Below are 14,867 nucleotides of genomic sequence, written 5' to 3' on the forward strand. Positions count from 1 at the left end.
AAAAAAAAAAAGGACTAAAGAAAGTAAGCCTGGTTCCAAATAAAAGTCTTTGGGAAGTTTTCAACTTCAAAGAATGAGTAGATGTCCATATGGTATTTATCATCTTAGCACAATCAGGTTTATGATGTAGTGATAGATTGCTCAGGGTTCAATTAGAGAAGCAGAGCCAGTAGGACATATTTATTTTCATATATGTTATATATGGATTGCGTACACATGCAGATGATAGATAGATGATGATGATGATGATAGATAGGTAGGTAGATAGATATAGATAGATTCCATTTTACATGGAATTTTTACATCTATTTATACCTATGTATCTATCATCTATCTATCTGTCTATCATCTATCTATCATCTATCTATCTATCTAATCTATCTAATATATCTACCTACCTACCTACCTACCTACCTACCTACCTACCTACCTACCTACCTATATATCTATCTGATCTCTGCAGAAGCAAGAGTCCTTTATAACAACTAAACACACAACTGGCCCAAGAGTCAGGAAGGATAAAGGAGGGTTCAGGAGAAGGTGGAACACTTACAAGCCCGCCACTGCCTCACACCAACTTGGCAAACCAGCAGGTCAGAAAAAATGTACAGAGCTGCAAAGGGCTTGCTCCCTTACTCCTACTCCCTAAATACCCCCCAAGAATATCTCTAGTAGTCCCTTTTAACTGGAAAGATACAGGAAAGAGAATCTGGAAAATGTAGTTCAGCCTTGTCACCACAAATACAGTTTGAGCATATGGAACCAGAAACAGAAGAATTAGCTTCAAGTCCCAGCCCTATTACTAACTACGATTTGCATGGAGTCATATAAACACTCTGTGCTTATTTCCTTAATGTGTAAAATCTAATTAATAATATATAGTTGTGAACATTAATGTAGATGCTGTGTTTTAAACAAACATATTAAAACAGTTTCTGACTGAGTATGACTAGTAAAAACACTAACTTTATTCATTCCTATTAAAAAACACTGGACACTATTTCTTAGTTAACCTTTTAATAGTAAAATAACATTTTTCCAAACAACATGTAAACTGGAGTTAAAATATTCCTGATACTCCTAAAATATCTGTTTTCAAAAATTTTAACTTTTTAAATGAAGTTAAAATGTCAGATGAGAATTTCTTAAGTATGAAAAAATATCCCAATATTTTTGGAAATGGTATTTCAAATCACAACTTAGAATTTATTGAGAGAATCCAGCTTTATCATCTTTTCTGAAATAAATAAATAAATAAATAAGGATAATCTGTTGTGAGAAAAATGCCTAAAGAAAAAGACAAAACCTACTGCTTTGGCTGTTAGATTATGCAAGAAGTGGGGGGAAAGTTTGTAACACACACATACCTCTGGTTAGAGGTGTAAAATTTATATGGCTCTAAAACACACATCATAGATTCCCTTCTCTCCATAGCCAGGCTGATGCTCTGTGCCAATGTAAATATGTTGTTAATAAAGTTCTTGGTGCAACGAAAAGCAAAAGGATCAAGGGTAGATGCTGCCCTCAGCTCTCACCTGCCTCGACAGGAGTTGGGCCTGGGGGTCTTCCCAGAGTTGGGACTGGAGGCTTCCCAGAAAGCAATGAGTGCAGAGGGCTTCACTCACCCAGTCTAGTGGCAAGGAATTTCTGGAAGATCAAATCCTAGAGACCCAGCAGAGCTCCATATGAGAAATGGAGCATTTCAGAGACCTAGCAGAGCTGAATCAGAGCAAGCAGTTTCAGGGGTGGAATTTGCAGATAACCCTTTGTCAGTTCTGGCTGCTCTAACAAAATACCATAGACAGGGTGGCTTGTAAATAACAGAAATTTATTTCTCACTGTTCTTGAGAATGGGAAGTCCAGGATGAAGGCATTGACAGGTTCTATACCTATTGAAGGCCCGCTTCCTGGATCATACATGGCCATATTTTTGCTGTGTTGCATGTTTCATGGAAGCAGGAGAGCCTGCAGAGCGAATGAACACAGAGGCACTTAGGGTGGTTGTGGTATGGAGAGCCTGTAGTAGGCTTTTGCTAAGTGGATTTGGGTTCTCGGTGGAATATGGAGCTGAGAATAAAGTTACTGAGTGCCTAAGGAGACAGTAGATAGTTCAAGAGGGAAAGAGAGAATGGACTAGAAGAGCAATTTTCAACATGTTTCATCTCATGGCACACATAAACTGATTACTAAAACTCTGCAGTACACCAAATATATATATTTTGCCAATATGACAAAAAATAAAATAAGTATAATTTTCATTCATACTGAACGATTATTGTTGTGTTGGCTCTTGTCATTTATTTCATTTGACAATTTAAGGGAAAAAAGATCAGGGCCCCTGACTTAATAGTCAAGTATTGCATGTTTTAAAGTTTTTTGTGGCATACTGGTTGACAATCACTGGACTATAAGAATGTAGTGTGATTGCCATACTGCATTGTGTATCCAGTGGAAGTTAATACGTATGGTACATGGGTCCAGCATCACTACTTTTTGTTTTTGTCCAGTTATCTATTCTCAGCTATGAAATGCAGATAAAGTGTAGTCATGGGTCTGAGGTTTAACCAGGAGACTGGTATATCAAAATATAACGGATGAGGGGCGGTAGGAAAGGCAGTGAGAGTATATGCAAAAAAGTGATTATGACTGATCTTTTAAGCAAGGAAGGAAGGAGAGTAAGGGAGGGCGATCGGGGTGAAGATGAAAGCTAATGAAAAGCTGAGACATTTGTATATCTCAGTGAAGTGGAAGGATTATCTTTATGTTTTCAAAGCTGTTTATTTGTTCTAAGACCCATCGCTCTTAATTATTTCATTTGCCAACATGTCTTTAGCTTTTTTCAAACCCATATTGCCGGTACCTTATTTCAGATTACCATTACGATTACTCCTGGGACATTTTCCTGGCCTCTAATCTAGTACTAATCAAAATAAGGTTCACAGGCTGGCAGCATGAGCACCACTTGAGAGCAGCATGGAAATTCAAATTCTCAGGCCTTGACTTAGGCCCACTAAGAATCTCTAGGAGTGAGGCTTACATGACTCTTTATTCAAAAAGTATGCGAAAATTACTATCTTTGCTACAATTTATTCTTGTGCAGCAACACAAGTAATTTTCCAAATAAGCAAACCTTCTGAATAAACATTATGTAATTCTGCCTCTCATAATATTTCATTGGGTCCTCTTTACCTAAAGCATAATATCAAAAATTATTTTACTTTATTCCCTTTGCCCCTACTTTACGCTCTATTGTTTTTCATAACTTCATGCTTAACCTCTGCTATTCTGTTTGTTCTAACTATTCCTTCCTGTCTTGCTACACACACAGAAACAAATATTACTCAGTCTTCACATTTACGCTGAGACCTTTTCTGGCTCCCCTAGTCAGCATAGGTGACCTTCGTTCTTTGCTTTCATTGAACTTTACATAAACTTCTGTTTTAATAGGCACCTTATAATCTCATTATTTTTGCATTTATTACTCTCCACTAGAAAGAAGTGATCTTGATGGTAAGGATTTTTCTTTTCTTTTGTCTTTGTAGTCTAGCATTTATACTAGTTATTAAGCATTCACTATAAAATTTTGGAAGATGTGTCATTCCATCTGAATAACTCATTGCAGAGTGAAAGGGTTTCTGAATGCAGATAGTATGCCATGTTCAAACCTAATTTACAACAATTTATGTGTTGTAAACAGCCAAAAATAATGAACAATTTGTATATAGAATACATTTCTTTACACAAGGTCATTTATACCTGTATTAAACAATAAAATATTTATAAAACTTTCATTCTTCATTTGGTAAAACCAATATTTGCTAATTTTTCAGTGAGATTTTGTGATATGAGTGCATTATTTTTCTTGAGCTCTGTAGAATTTTTTTCAGTATTCAGATTCTTTCTCCAAGGGTACCCTGTGGTCCTCTTTTTAAAATCTATTTATCTGGAAATATTTATCTATTACTTTGTGAGGGTAATATGACTAGTCTGGGGGTTTTGTAGCAAGGTTTCCCAGTTTAAACAATGATTGAAACCTTGATAATGACCTCATATATTTCATGTTCTCGACAACTGAGCCAACCAGGCCCATTCAGATTTGCTACACAGTTCATTTCATGGGAACATACCAAGCAATCACTTTACTGTTAATCTTCAACAGCTGCAACAGCTGAACACATTTAAACTAGTGAGAAGATATTCTTGGCAGTGGAGATGTAAAATGAAAAAAAAATGATAATTTGGTGATACCTATGTCCAATAACATACGTTTAATGAAGACTTTTCATTTATTGTTGGATTAATAGAATCATTTCCCTCTGACAGGTAAATCACTCAAGATTTTGGTTTAGTTTCAATGCTTCTGGCTCAGGGAATGTGCTTTTCAAATAACTCAAACTAATATTAGCCTTGAACTATTATGGCAAATGTGTTACTTCTTTAAGGAATTGAACTATTTATATAACACTCTTGTCTTAAAGGCATATGTAAATTATGGAACAACTAACTTGACAAAGGGAGTCACAAAGCTTCCTTAAATAGCATTTTTACAATACAAAATGGGCAAAAGTAGGTTTACAGTTGTTAGTATGTAATACAGTTATTCTTATTTATTAATTATTATATTATTTGTATTACAACCATAAGTCCACTTTTGCCCACCCTTTTTAAATTCATTGTTTAAATTTCCTCAATCATACAGAGATTACAGCCAGAGTATACGACACATACACATACACACTCAATTAAATGAACCTGTGGAGGGTTCTTTTACAAAGTTACATACCCCTGGGTTGATACTTCTGGGGGTTATCTGCTTGACTTTTTGAGGTCCCCCATGTGACAGATTATGTCAGTGCTCACTGATATCTGAATCCTTCTCCTTCCTGGGCACAAACTTCAATGCATTATCCAGCATCCCTACAGTACTCTGTGACCATATGACTGAGTTCTGATCATGCAATGTGAGTGGGCGTGATATATGCCTCTTCCAGACAAATTCCAACAAATCTTCAGTTCTCTTTTCCTGTGATCTATCTGTGACTGTACAGGACTCTAAGGACCTAAGGAAAGTACCTGCCTCTGGCCACCATCAACCCTCATGAAATTGCAAAGTTATTGAGAAATTTAAATTGTTATAAGCCACTCAGATTTCAGGATTTATATTTTATTGAAGCTAGTATTATCTGCCTTAATTAATATACCTGAAGTATACTCTCTATAGCTAAAAGTTTGCTTTCTTCCACTCTTGGCTCTTCCTCAAGTGTGGCTGAATGTCTAGGTCCTGCTTGACAAGAATGATTTAACCAATAAGAGAGCAGAGATTAAGACAGAGCATGGCCAAGCTCATCCTGGAGCATATGTAGCTTTCCAACATGGTTGCTGACAGGCTTAGTTATATAGCCTTGGGATGAAATAAGTGGAAAGTTAAAATGGGGAAATAAATCAAGATTAAAGAGTCTAGACTTGACTTAGATGAAGGTAAAATAAAAGACTAAAAGAAAAAAACTGCTTCCCTACTCAATGTGCCTGACTCAACTGTGTGGGTTTTTCCCTCACATTAAGCAATTTTGACACTAACTACTCAGACTTAGCCCGACTCCATAGGTTAAGGGCTTATTCCCATAAGATTATCCCCCTATTTTAGATGATAATTTAAAATAGAGGGTCCCAAGATTTCCCACACTTCTGTCTAAATTGGCTACAAATCCGAGATTCTCATGACTCCTTCGTGAGGTTTCAAAATTTGCTATCATGACTCATAGAACTCAGGGAAATGATTTATGTACTATTGGATGTTTATTATATAGGATATTATAAAAAATACAAATGAACAGCCAGATGAAAAGGTATATAGAAAGAGGTCTGGACATGTCCCACGTGCAAGAGTTTGGGGAGTACAACCCTCCTGGTATCTGTGGATGTGTTGCCCATCCAGGAAGCTCTCCAAACCCCCTTGGTTGGGATTTTTACAGAGATTTCGTTACATAGACATGGTTAATTGAACTACTGATCCTTGATAATCAACATCCAGTCTCTCTCTGAAGTCCCATGGGAGAAAGGCTGAAAATTCCTTTTCTCCTCTAATCACATAGTTGTTTTCCTCTGTCAACCAGACCCCAACCTGAAGCTATCTAGGAGCCCACCAAGAATCACTCATTAGCATAAATTCGGGTATGGTTGAAAGGAGCTTATTGTGAATACAAAAGATGAGCCTTTCACTTTTATAACTTGGTAAATTATAAGGGTTTTCGAAGCTGTTCGTTAGGATCTGGGAAGAAAGATCAATTATATGAGTATATTTCTTATTAGATCACAGTATCACAGAGGCAATGATGGAAATTTTTTTCTAGGGGTTTTGTACTACAGGGATTTATTGATCAAAGCAATGCTTTAGCAGCTCAGACCCTACATAACTCAACCAAATGTTAAAAGCGCCCCCGCTTATAAGGGCAACAACTCTGTCCTATATTGGTAGCGTTCTCATTTATCCATTCTTCCAACGTGCATTTGATGAAGACTATAGGCTGTCTTGGCAAATTGAAGAAAACCTGATAATAGGGATATCTCATAGGACAAGTCCTATTATGCCTAATCTACTAGTTTATCATCATCACAGTATTTTCTCAAGACAAGGGATAAAGTTCAAAATCTGAGTTTTGCCTAGAGCCATGACAGCTAAACAGAACTCTTCATATCCAAAGTATTTTTCTCCTAATTACACATATTAGCAAATATTTGTTCTTAGTAACAAAGTATTAATGTAGCTTTGTTTACTTCACACTAAATTAAATCAGGATATAGAAATAAATTGATGCAATTTGTTTATTCTTCCATGCAATTCCAAAATTATTGATCTCTAATAACTAGATCTCAACACTAAAGGGATTCAGAACTTAATGGAGCAAGCAGGCGAGTGATGGATGACTGAGTTAAACACAGGTTATTAAGATAGCAAACAGCATGTGCATCGAACCCAGACTAGGCAGTTGAAGGAGAGCAAAGAGGAAGATTTGTTTAGGAGATTAAGAGCATACAGTAGATGACCCAACCAAATAATTCTGACAAATGCATACTGTAACATGTATTTTGTAAATGTAAACCAGATTTGAGGCTCAATACTTATTCAGTTAGAATAAAAGAATGAAAGTAGAGCACTTTCTGTGTGTCAGGTGCTATGCCCGATGTTTTACTTGTGTTAACATATTTAGGACTCACAATTACACAAAGTTGACACTCAATTTGAAAGATAAGAAAATTAATTAAAAATTTGAGGTCACATTTTGATACCATAATTTATGGTATGCAGGCCACTTTAAGAAGCTCAATTTCTGCAACCATAATCTAACTTGCTAACTTATTTTATCTACCCCTTTACCTATTGTTTAGCAAAAAGATAAACTAGATTATAATCACATGGTGCCATTATTAGTCTCTTGGAAAATGATGTTCATATCCTCTTAAAAACCACGAGCACCTGCAACATATTTTAAATCTGCTTTGGAAAGAATAAATCTTTCTATTGTTAGAGCTTGTCTTAGCTGTAAAACACCATTGGGAGATGTGACACATTAAAATTGGTTTACATGAATCTTCATTTAGTTTTCTGTGGTATAAGCAATATTATACTTTAGCTATATTGTAAATAAAAAGTAAAAGTTGGAGAGAACAAGTACACATTAAAGAAACAGGTAGAGATACCATAAAGTTTTACAAGAAACACAGGAAAAAACAGGCAAGTGGCCCTGAATAAAAACCTGAGACTAATGCCCATCTTCCCCAAAGCACAACCTATTTAGATGTTTAATTTTTCATTATTAAAAAAGATAACCAAGCTTTAAAAATAGTTATTTTGCCAGAATATTGATATGTCTATTTTTAATATTAAGAAAATGAAGTTTCATTCACCTCCATGACTAATAATTTCAGTAATAAAATGGCTGAGGGTCATTTTTTGGTTTAATCGTGAACTTATTCATAAAAAATTTCTTTACCTGAGTTTATTAAAATGTTTATAATGTTCATGGGGAAAGAGAATCAAGATGTCAGGGCAACTATTTTGAATGTTTTACTAAGAAATTTTAATATTTAATTATATGATAGATCCCAACAGTTTGGGGACAGTTTTGATGTTTTTTTATTACCTGCATTGTTTTGTTTCCTGTAATATTTGTCATTATTATTAAGTGCATTGTTTGAGTTTATAAATGTTTTCTGTCCCACCTATAGATTTGTGCTCAGTTATCTTAGATATATTACTAGTTGAGTGAGAGTACTTATTGAACGAAGGTAGTGATTACAGAACACTTGGTCATACTTAATAATGTAAATGTTATGGATATATACTCTCATAGCTTGAAAACTTTTCATTACAAAAGATATATATTTAGCCCTGAAAGGAGTCATCAAGTCAGATTATTAAGGCTCTTTCTGAATGTTTTCCCCTTGCATGCATAAACTATTTAAAGAATAAATGATAAACAATGAAAATGATTAGCCACATTAATAAATATATTAGAAAACTAGAGAATGATGTAAACTTATAAAATACAATTTTAATTATGCAAACTATGTGTTTATATTTCTTTTATAGTATACAAGGGCACAATCAAACATATTAATAATATTCTGTTTCCTGGCACAAATATCAATTGGTTTCTTCCTAAGAAAAATTTGCCAGTTTTTATAGTGTTTGTAACCACTAATATATAACCCAGTGTTTGTGAGTGTGTGTGCTAATTCTCCATTATCCCGCTATAAGGAAGATGATGTCTCTTAGATTTTTCTAAGAACTGTTATTCCCTTAACTTCTATTATTTTTCATAATTCCTCACTCAGGCTGCACCTCTTTGAAGCTAATGATGTGAATGCAGTGTGTCTTTGTGTCTATTTTATTGTTTTATTCTCAATATCTAGAAAAATATGTTGGAGCAAGTGTAGAGTAATACTATATGAATTACTATAAATTTGATCTTATTTATCTTTTATAATTAATGTAGTCACAAACTTATGCTTTCTGATAATATCTATAAAATATCTTAAATGTCACTGTTAAAATACATTGACACTGAAGAATATGGTTAGGAGGCATTACAATCTACAGTTACCAAGATTCTATAAACAAATTTCAGGGACAAGTGACAAATTTGGAAATTACTTGTAACCTATATAAAATACAAAAAAGAAAATGCCACACTTTATAAAGAACTCATAGAATTTGAAAGAACAAAAAGATGCTATAGAAAAATAAACACAAAATATAATCAGAAAATTCTCGAAAATAGAAATCCAAATGACCCAAACCCCATTTCAGTCTCAACCAAATAAATGTAAGTCCTAATAATGATTAGACAGCAATTTTTAACCAATAAAATTGACAAAATGTAAAAATGAATAATATCTAGTGTTTCAGAGGGTATGAGGAACAGAGGCACTATCATGTACTATTGACAGGAGAGTGAATTGGCTCAACCATTTCGGAGCAATTTGCCTATTTCCAAAACTTGAATGCCTAAATCCATTAACTGATTAATTCTATTTCTAAAAGCCAGTCCTGCAAAGCCACCAACTTGTGCTCAAACATGTCTGTGAAAATGGCCCCTGAAATTCTGTATATAAAAATGAAATACTGTAAACAACCTCAATGTTGATCTTTGGTAAAATAAATTATGTAAAATCAATAGATTGCTTGCAACCAGTAAAAATTAAGAAAATTTATCTTTTACTGAAATAAGCAAATTGAAAGACAACAGACCTAATTATAATTCATTTTCTATAGAAAATATATATTCATGTATAAATATATGTATGAAGCCATTTCTTAATAAATATATGGAAAAGGTCTAAAATGGTATACTCCAATTTTTCAGCTATGATAACTTCTGGGAATTGAGACTGGGTAACTAAGTGAGAGACTTTGACTTTTTATTTATTAATTTATTTTTGGTTTTTTTTTTACAATGAGCATGTGTTCTACTTTCAATTTTTAATTTAACTTAGTGCCAATATTATTTTATATTTTGTAGTATAGAATGATATTTTTTGTTTTTTATTTTTAAATAAGTTCAATTTTATGTAAACATGTAATATTTTTTGTCTGAACTGAATAATATTGACAGTCAAGTTTATTATATATTCACATCAAGAAAACTTTCAATGACATGCAGCAAGCTTTTCTTTGCAAGGGAGAATAATGTGTTAATTTAAATAATTAACTTTTTAAACATTATAACTAAAATAGACTTTAATTTAGAACATTGCAGACCATTAACATTTTCTACTGTCTATTTCAACCAGTTATGTTAATTTATTTTAGAGATCCTCTAACTGTTCCTTCTCAACACAAAGTTTATAATGGTCTATAAATATCCCACAGCAAAAGAGTCAGTAAATTGTGATAAAACCCTTAATAAATTTTCTGTTGTACTAATCCTACACATTTTATTGCTGAAGTAATAGGGATAGTTGTAGTGAAAGTGACTAATTATAATAGTTACAAACATTATTTAAAAAAATAACATTTTAGCAAAATGAAACAATAAAGAAAATCAAAAAATTTTTTTACTTCAAATATAATTTTTCAAATTGAACTTTCAAATTAGAAAGATTATATTTACAACTTAAGCATTATTGTCCTACAAAAATACTATTTCTCTATATTAACTACCCTCCAGTGATTTGAAGTTTGATAGCAAAACTCATTGTCTTTGAAACAATATTAATTACACCATTCAGAGCTAATGATGCATTATACATTCGATTACTAATTTTGTGTTACTTTTAAGCGAATGCGAAAAATGGATCCAAAGAGAACGTTAATGGTCTTCATTGCGGTGAAGACTTTATTTTATGACTTTAAATCAGTTACCAGATGATCCAGTTTTTCCCTAGAAAGATTTAATTAGTTGTATTTGTTGAACAGTTGACCTAATTCCTAGATGTTTTATATTTAAGATTATTTTAGAGTTAAATATCATATTATCAAAACCTTTCTTGCTTCTGAATTAACTTATTAATGTATATTGAATTAAAAATCATAAAACAGTATAAGTAATGAATACTTCTTGAATCTTGACTAATAAACAGTTGGCATATGAACATCCTTATTGAAAGATAGGACATTTTTACTGGCAAATATATTTTCTATTTAAAAGTTTTATGCTAATATAATGTAATTGGTTCCATTAAGCCATTATAATATCAATTGCATTCCCCTAAGGTCATTTTAGCCTTTACACATGGTTAAAGGCTGTCGTCAGTTATATAAAAGTGAGTGCTGTCAATTAATTTTACTCTTAAGTAGGATCCTTACTAGTAGACTGAGTAACTGAAAAAGTGAAGAACACAGCAAAATAATTCTAAAAGTAGATAGCAATTCTATAGAGCTTATACCAACCCTGCACTTTTTAAATTGTCTCACCCTTATTAAGTCATTCAATTCTCATAATAATCTAAGAGTTTGATCTTACCATCATGCTCATACTAAAGTTGAAGAAATTGAGGCTCAAGGAAGCTAGGTAATTTACAAGGTGCCACACACAGGTAGTAAGGAATTCAGCTAGAATTTAAGCCCTTGCACTGTAGCTCCACAGGTCGCACTGTGACCTCACAATTAAGCTACACAGCTTCTTTGTACACACAAACTTTGGGAGATGAAAATAGGTAGTTGAAATCAAGTGACATATAAAGCTACACAAGTGGACTCAAGGTTTCATAACTTTAATTTTCTACCATAAAACCATTTGCCAGAACTTGAAACTGCTGGTTCCTCTACTTATTTAATATTTTAATAGATCACACCAATAAATCTGATGTAGTTCCATTTTGCTGCCACTGAGCATTAAACTCTAAAGAGATATATAGCTGGTTTAGAAGTTTCTTCTAAACTTATGCCCGACAATAATTAACACAGAAAAGGATAAGCTTTCTCACCAAAACGACTGATGCTTACACTTCTTTTAAGAGTCTCATTTTTCTCACATTTTTGCTAGAATATGCATATGTCGTGCAAAATCTGAACACTGGGTTGTGTAGTGGGGTGGACCTGATACACATTTGTGACCACTGGTTTGGGGTAAAATGGCCATTTGAACTAAAGAATATTACTTAGGTGAGTGTAGCTTGTAACATATTTGAGCAAGAGAAAAGAAAAAAAATAAAAGGAAAAAAGTATCATAGCTGAAATGCGGCAGAGTGTATCAATCCCACAGCCATGTTAAGAATGATATGAAAACTATTAGGAAAAAACCCCCATCGGTTCATAAATATAAAATGTCTTAATTCTAATATAAAGACCTCTGAATGGCTAGTAACATCAAATCCATTTAAAATAATGTTTGTATCATCCAACACATTTTTCTGCTAATACTCTTCCCTATGAACAATAATAAAAACAGAGGGTAGAAAAGGAAAAAAATATAAAAAATAATCAGGCAGCATTGCTCTATCAAACTCCTGGCATTTTCTTAGTTTCTTCTTTTCCTCATTTCCCTACTCTGGCATTAGAGCCATTAGGAAGACCTCCAGGTTCACTTTGAAAATAAAGTAAAAATGTAGCCACTTCTCTCAATTTCCATTCTCAGCTTCCAGGTCTGAGTTGTGATCCTCTTTTACCTGGAGCACAACATGCCACCATGTAGATATCACGGTTCCCACTCTTGCCTTTCCCCAAGGTATGCTCCATGACACACTCTAGAGAATTTTAAATTAGAAATGAGATAGTATCACTCCCTTGCCTAAAACCTATTTTAGTGGGGGGCGAAAATCAGTCCATTTCCATAGATCTGAGAATAAAATGCAAACGTCTTTTCAAGGTCCAGTGACTCTGAATTGCCTTTCTCTAATCCCATCCCATTCCCCTCCCCCATTTCCTCTTTCTGCCCTATACTTATTTATTTTCAGTTGCAGCAGTTCCCCTTTATCTGTGGTTTCAGGTACCCCCATCAACCATGGTCTGAAACTACTAAATGGAAAATTCCCAAAACAAACAATTCATAAATGTTCAATTCTGTGCCATGCTGAGTAGCCTGACAAAATTTCATGAGTCCTGCTTCCTCCAGCCCAGAACGCGACTCACCCCTTTGTCCCTCATCCCCAGCTGTAGGCGCTCCCTGCCCGTTAGCCACTTAGTAGCTGTCTCTCGGTTATCAGAGCAACCATTGTGGTATGGAAGTGCTTGTGTTCAAGTGTCTCTTGTTTAACTTAATAATGTTCCAAAGTGCAAGAGCAGTGATGCTAACAGTTCATGAGCAGTTATGACAAAGAGAATTTGTGTAGTGCTTTCTTTAAGTTAAAAGGTGAGTATAGTAAAATAAGATATTGTGAGAGAGAAAAAAGACTACATTCACATAATTTTATTATAGTAAACTTTTATAATAGTTCTATTTTATTATTTACTATTGTTAATCTCTTGCTCTAATTTATAAATTAGACTTTATTGTAGGTATGTATAAGAGGTCTGTCCAAAAGGTGTGCAGCCATGTAGTATGAAATAGAGACATTTATTGAAGAAGATGCAAGATACAAGAAACATTGTATACAGAACAATGATGCCTCGGTCCCCTTCAAAGTAAACACCTTGGGACCTCACACAGTTTTCCCAGTCACCATCGGCTGCCCAATTGTATTTTCCTTAATCTCATCAAAAGTCTGAAATCTCTCTCCATTCAAAGGTGATTTTAGTTTGGGGAAAAGCCAGAAATCTCAGGGTGCCAAATCTGGGCTGTAGAGGGTCTGAATCACCTGGGTAATTAGATGTTTCACCAAAAAACTCTGTACTAGATGTGATGCATGAGCGGGCATATTCTCCTGATGAAGCTGCCAGTCAAGAGTTACCCATAGCTGTGGTCTTCTGAATCATCCAAATAGTTTCAGTGGAGGAATGTTCAAGCTTAGTGTAAAATTTGATGCGTGTTTGTTGTTATACTTGCTCAGTCATTTTGAATTCGACAGCCATATAATACACATGCTCAAAAACGTCTACCACCCCCACTGACTAGTATAGTGAAGTCATCATTGTTCATGCATGTGCATTCCAGTCCACTCTCCTTGGCTGCCAAGTTACATCAATGTGGCGCAAACTGTTCCTGTTTTATTAACAATGGCTGTAGTTTTTCTGGACAGACCTATAGAAAACTATTCGGAAACTAATCTCACCCCAGGAAACTAATCTCACCCCAATCTCACCCCCTCAGAGAAAGCTTTGCTGAGCAAATATTTAAATTACTTCCTATTGTATCATCCTGTTTACATTTTTTCATAGCAGTTTTATGATTGGTGTTGTTTTACATTAAGAATAATAGCCCAGAACTAAGACCATAGATGATGAATATGTTCTTTGCATGTTGGCTAGAATAGAAAGACAGGCTGGAGGAAGTCACATTGAAACACAGTCTCCCAAATGTATTAAATGATGAAGACATATCTATATCATCTATATCTATATCTATATCTGTATCTATTATCTATATAAGTATATATATAAGATATATACATCAGTGTGTGTAATATATACAGTAATATGTAATATAAATAACTATATATTTATATAAAAATAACAGTATATATTTAAACAGTATTTATTTATATTTATATATTTATATATACTGTATATATATATACACAGTGTGTGTAATATAGATACGTAATTTTTTCCATTCATGAACATGTACATTGTATTTATTAGTATTCAAATTTAATTGTTACATGGCCATAATTAAAATAGGAAAATAGATTTATCAACTTAATTTTAAAAACAAATGCATACTCTTCTGAGTGTTCAGAAGTTGAAAATTTAAACAGGATGCCTTGATCCTCAGCATCAGATTAATTAAAGAGATACTCTGTGATGTGTCTGTCAAATTACATGGTTA

The sequence above is a fragment of the Pteronotus mesoamericanus genome, unplaced genomic scaffold, assembly GCF_021234165.1.
Source record: "Pteronotus mesoamericanus isolate MK-2021 breed Mesoamerican mustached bat unplaced genomic scaffold, CSHL_Meso_final contig_27, whole genome shotgun sequence".
In the NCBI taxonomy this organism is placed as follows: domain Eukaryota; kingdom Metazoa; phylum Chordata; class Mammalia; order Chiroptera; family Mormoopidae; genus Pteronotus; species Pteronotus mesoamericanus.